The sequence below is a fragment of the Brassica napus genome, unplaced genomic scaffold, assembly GCF_020379485.1.
Source record: "Brassica napus cultivar Da-Ae unplaced genomic scaffold, Da-Ae ScsIHWf_2479;HRSCAF=3200, whole genome shotgun sequence".
Classification (NCBI taxonomy): domain Eukaryota; kingdom Viridiplantae; phylum Streptophyta; class Magnoliopsida; order Brassicales; family Brassicaceae; genus Brassica; species Brassica napus.
Genome location: NW_026015804.1, coordinates 116,429 through 122,139, shown reverse-complemented (window position 1 = coordinate 122,139; position 5,711 = coordinate 116,429). Strand labels below are relative to the sequence as shown.

At 44.5% G+C, this 5,711-nt stretch overlaps 1 non-coding gene across 1 annotated transcript; it reads left to right on the top strand.

Annotated features, from left to right (window-relative positions):
* Positions 1-3,696: 3,696 nt before the first annotated feature.
* Positions 3,697-3,803, top strand: LOC125601192. The gene has a single exon (XR_007334107.1). It is a non-coding gene; the product is annotated as a small nucleolar RNA R71 (small nucleolar RNA).
* Positions 3,804-5,711: the final 1,908 nt, after the last annotated feature.

The window sequence follows — 5,711 nt, the reverse complement described above, 5'->3', positions numbered from 1 at the left end:
CAAGCTCACGGATCTAACACCCTAACACCTTAGACTAAGCAGGCTGACTACTCAGCCATGAAACAAGAACACACAGAGACAGAGACTAAATAAAACATGTGTAGATTAAATAGAATAAGGGTTCAGGGGGTTCTTCGCTATGGTGAGAGAGATGGAACCTTCTCCCTTTACAAAGTATCAAATCACAAATCTCTAAAAGCTCAAGTCTGGTTTCTTCTCCAAAGTATCAATTCCCCAGACTTAGATCCTTGTTTGTCCTCAAACAATGTCAAGTATCAAGAACAGGGAGAAAGGTTTGAAAGTGTGGGAACTCTTCTATTCTCAGCAACCATACTTTAACCACAAATCTCTGAACCATACAAGTAGTAAAACTAGGACAACACAACCTTACTGGAACCCCACTGACTGTTGTTCGAAAATCGGCTCCATACTCTACATCTCAAGCCTGAAAAAGCAACACTATCGAGACAGAACTCCCTATATTCATTTAAGAGTAGCATGAGCTTCTCATCACAGGCACTATTCAGGGTAGACGGTCTAGGTGTGGAACAAGCTATTTAATGGTGGTGTTAAGAGTGTTTAGGCGCTACCTTTTCATTGTAGAGGATGCAGGATATCACACAAAATGGCAAGAGAGGATAGAACCATTTATGTCCACAGCCTCTACTCGTTTTTGCTATATCTGGTGCGACTGTTCTGATGACGGAACAGTCGACTGATTGTTCTGCTTTCCACTTTCCTCTACATACTCTCCAATACTTGGTACCAACTTCTTGCTCGACCTTTCCAGTGGCTCCATGTTTCTTTTCTTTCTTCCCTTTCTCCATCACATTATTCTCGTTTTTTTTTTTGAAGACTGATATGGTGATGTGAAGAAGAAGGATCATACATGATGGTTCTGAGTGCCACTGGTGGTTCTGATTTTGCAACCATTATGGTTTTCCACCCCTGCTCTTGCGCAGTTCATTGGTTATCGAGCGGTTGCTCCCTTAATCTGCTTGTTCTCCTTTCTGACAGAATTTCTGCAGCAGTAACGAGTAGGATGCTGCGTTGATCCTTTCCTCTCTGATCTTTTTGCACATATCTGCACATATGACACTGAAAAAAAAATGCATGAAGGTGGAATAAAGGCTAAGCTGCAGGGTGGGAACTAGCTAAAGAAGAGCTAGCCACTCGGGATCAACAAGATGGACAAAAAGGATAAGAAGTCCTGAGTGTGTTCTCGTTTCCCTGATCTAATGCCCATAACAAGAAGAATTTCAGTCAAGATTAGGTTCAAGTTAGGTGGAGTTAAGTCTACCCAGTGTAACCTGATCGGCTGAGAACTTCTGGAGAATAAAGTGAGATATGTCAGGGTGTTCCAGGTCCACATGTGTGTCTTTCGTCACTGCTAAGGTCACTGAATAAGATAACTAAAGCACGAGGTGGTCAGTGATCAGCACAGAATAAGGTCCTAATTCCCATAAAGTTTTGACTGACTCGATCATAAAAACTGACTCAAATTGACTCAAAAGAAAAAAACAAAAGAAAGAAACGAGTTAGTAAACGACGAAAACCCTCCCCTGGACTTACTTCACACCGTCCCTGGTGTGAAAATAAATCAGAAAGAAGGTAAAAAAAAGAATAAACATATTTTTTTCGGTTGAGATACTTACCTGAGTGGAGCGGGCGCTCCATGCAAATTTTGGGTGTTCTATCGTCAGATGGTTGCCTAGAACAACCGCTCTTTTCAGGGGGGGGGGGGGCAGGTTGTTCCGTTTCTGCAACCCATAATTTTTGAAGTATCTCGGATTTTTTTTTTGCTTTTTGACCTGAGACTCAATAAACTAAAACGAAAATAAGCAACCAAAAACAAAACCAAGTTATATTTACACTTACCAGTGGGTTGCCTCCCACCAAGCGCTTGGTTTAAGTCTCTAGCTTGACTTGGTGACTGGGATCGGTCGGGTTGAGCAGGAGGGCCTGTTCCAAAACAAGCTCCACAATCAGACATGTTCAGCTTCAAAACCCTGCTCAGCAACCCTTTCACAGCAGCTTCCTCTTTCTCCTTCAGCTCATATGTGAGAATAGCTCTGACTTTAGAGAACAGTTTAGAGGTACCCTTGCACTTTACCTCATACTCAATGGAGTTCTCATCACAGTTGAGAGATATCAAAGTCATTGTAGGATCTCCCTTGACCCTTTTCTTCTGGACTTTCTGTTTCACACTTGAATTCCCTCTGAATTTAGTAGGATCAGTGCTAGGATCTTCATCAGAGAACAACCTGCTCTCACCCTTATCACCATGCTCCTTCTCTGGAACAACCTTCAACTTTTCTACATCAAACACTGAGATGCAAGAGGCGTGTGATGAGGAAGATCTGGCGGGTACAGCCTTGTAGAAAACTTCCTTGTTGATGTTGGAGAAGCAGACTCTCTTGTTGGGCATATCGATGGTTGCTCCAACAGTAGCCATGAATGTCCTTCCAAATATCAAAGGCATCTAATGATCCTTGTTCATCTCAACAACTTGAAACTCAGAAGGAACAATGCATTCCCCTACTTGAACATGAAGGCTGCGGATGGTTCCATATGGGACTGCTATGGAAGAGTTTGCAAAGGTCAGGGTCAGCTGAGAAAGCTCAACATCAGCAATACCCAAATCGTCTACAATAGCCTTTGAGACGAGATTCACACAAGAACCAGAGTCACAAAGAGCGTCCTTGAAGTTTGTTCCTGCGATGGAACATGGGAAAACAAACTTTCCAGGATCATCAACCTTAGGCAATACCTTCAGTGCTGGTGTAGACAGTGCTTTGGTATAGAGGACCTTGATCACCTCTTGAGTCTCTCTATATTTTTTAATGAACTTGAGCAATGGACGAATCTGCAGAGCAGCTTCGAATGCAAGTTCTTTAGAAAGCTTTCTCACCATCTTGTTAAAACCTATCAGCTGCTCTTCACTAATGGGATCCATCAGATGTTGGAGTCTCGGCAGGTTTGTCGGGAGCAGTTACTGCAGAGCTAATAGACTGCTCTGTGTTCTCTTCTGCGCCTAGAACAGTCTCAGCGAACGGCTGCTCTATTGCATTACAGTGCTCAGTCCTAGGAATTTTATCAGTTTTTTCAGGGAGCGTCTATTGTTGCCTCTTGATACTCTCAGCTGTTTGAGCAAGCTGAACATCGATCTTTCTTATATGGATCGCAAGATTGTTATACTTGTTATTCAGCTCAGTGAACATGTTGCCCATCCTGGTGTCAATTTTTGTGGTTACCTGATTCAACACCTTGGCCTGAACCTGCTGACCCTGCAATAGTTGTTGCATCATCATACCCAGACCCTTCAGCTCATCTGGTTGACTATTCTCAGTAGCTGAAACAGCTTGCCGATTGTTCTGCGGTTGTCGCTGGTTCTGGTTCTGTATCTGCCCGGCCGTAGCTTGCTCCATGTTGAAGACGTGCCCTTGGTTGTTTTTCAGTAGCTGATCAACCTTGGCAGTCAGCTCATCTATTTTCTGGGTGTCGGAACTGTTCCCTTTCTTGGAGCAATCACTCTCCTCTTTCTTATTAGCTGAGCTAGCAGCCATGTTCTCAATCAGCTTAAACGCTCCATCAGTGGTTTGAGTCATGAAGTCTCCATTGCTCGCAGAGTTTAGAGCACCTTGGTATTTCCGGTCCACTCCATCATAGAAAATGTCCAGGAGGTAATCATCATCAAATCCATGGTGAGGACATTCCCTGCAACAGTCATTGAAGCGCTCCCATGCGTCGCAGAAAGGCTCATCAGTGAGCTGTCTGAAGGAGGTGATCTTATTCCTCAATGCAGCTGTTATCGCCTTAGAGTAGAAATGTCTGAGGAACGCTGATCGGACCTGTTCCCATGAAGAGAGAGAGCCGGTAGGGAGAGAGTTCAACCACCGTGCAGCTTTTCCATCAAGAGAGAATGAGAATAACATGCACGTGATGTGGTCTGGTGGAACACCATTCACGCGAGTGAAACTGCAGACTTTTTCGAAGCTCTCAATATGCTCCATTGGAATTTCTGTAGAGAGACCAGAGAACACCTTTCTCTGTACTAGACCAATCAAGGAAGGTTTCTCTGCCCGATTGGAACAGTCTGCGCCTGTTGTTCCTGCCGCGCAAGAGCAGCCTGTTCAGCAGCATCCTGCTGAGCTTGGATGGTCTGCTGCATTTGAAGCATCTGTTGTTGCATCTGTTGCAACTGCGCAGTGAGTTGCTCTTGATTGACGTGATCACCCATAGTGGTGTCGGTTTGCCTTTTGATGTTGTATGTTCTGTCTTTCTAACCTTTCTAGCTCCTGGTTGGTAAATGCAACTAACTCTCCTTGTGCGTGTCTCCGGGTATGTCTACTGGTAATGCACCTGAAAAATTAGTTGCAACAAAAATGATAGAACAAGTTAGAGGCCTTAGACTAAATAAATAACCAAAAAATAAAGGTAAAAAAATGGTCTCCGGCAATGGCGCCAAATTGATATTACGTGTATACGCACACCAATTGACCTAATGTGCACACTACCACAATCGAATGGTATGTCGATGTAGCACTTTAGGATCGAATCCACAGAGACCAACTATTACACTTTATCTTTATGGGATCAATATCAAGCTAAAACAATATGTGGGTTTTTAAAGTTGATTTTGTAATAATAAAGTAAGAGATTGATTTAAGGTTTTCAGATGATTAAAATGCTAGCCTAGGGTTGTTTGGTCGGGTGTTAAGCAAGTGTGAGCCAAACAATTATTCAATTAATTAAGAGCAAGTCTAGAACTCGGATCACTCAAGTAGAACAGTCCACTGTCGTGGTACTGCTCCCTATGCTGATCGATCTTGATACCTAAACTGTCATGTCCCCGATCCTAGATAGGATCGCCCGGCCGGGCCATGGTGCGGGGAGACGCACCAATCAGGTCATTAGACCTTGTGACAAGCGTATCATGGCCCTGAATGAAGGTTAAGGGCATCAGTCAGCTGAGACTTAACCAGGATGCGATGGAAACAAGGGTAAAGGAGTTGAGTGAGTGTTTAGGCTGCTGGACGAGTGTTGGTTTGAGTTCAATCAGCTCGGTTCAGCTGGTATTCAGTTCACCATGATCTGTTCAGCTCACAGGAGCTGGTGGACTAGCTCACTCAGCTGGGAACAGCTGGAGGTCAGCTCAATCCAGTTGGACGGTGCGTTCTGGTTCGGATCAGTGTGGACGAGTCCGGGACGGTTACTGGGCGAGCTGATGGTCCGGGTGCAGGACGGTTCGACCAAATTGGTCTTAAGCTCGGGACAGGGAGTGGACAAGCTTCCAGAGTGTGAGCTGAGGCTCAGTGATCGATTTGTCAAAGGAAGAAAAGGGGAGAAACCGCCAATGGGCGGTTATGGGACGGTTTTGGGAAGAAGGGATGTGTTTTTGGTAACTGTTCGCCCAGGCGGTTGGGGTCAGTTTAAGTCGTCCTCTCTCTCTCTCATTTCTGCCCATTCTGGTCGATTTTTACTCATTTTCACACAGAGAGAAACACAGAGAAAATTCAAGAGAGAAAGAGAGACACAAACCTTGGATTGGCCGTTTTGATCCAAGAGATTGTTCTTGAGTGTTCCTGGTGTGTTTGGGCGTGTGATCAAGAGGATGTATTTGAGGCAGAAAGACATGGAGAAGGCAAAGGAGAAAGAGAAGGAAGTCGCCCCTGGAGACCAAACTCCTAAGGTGAGAGGTGTGGCCAAGA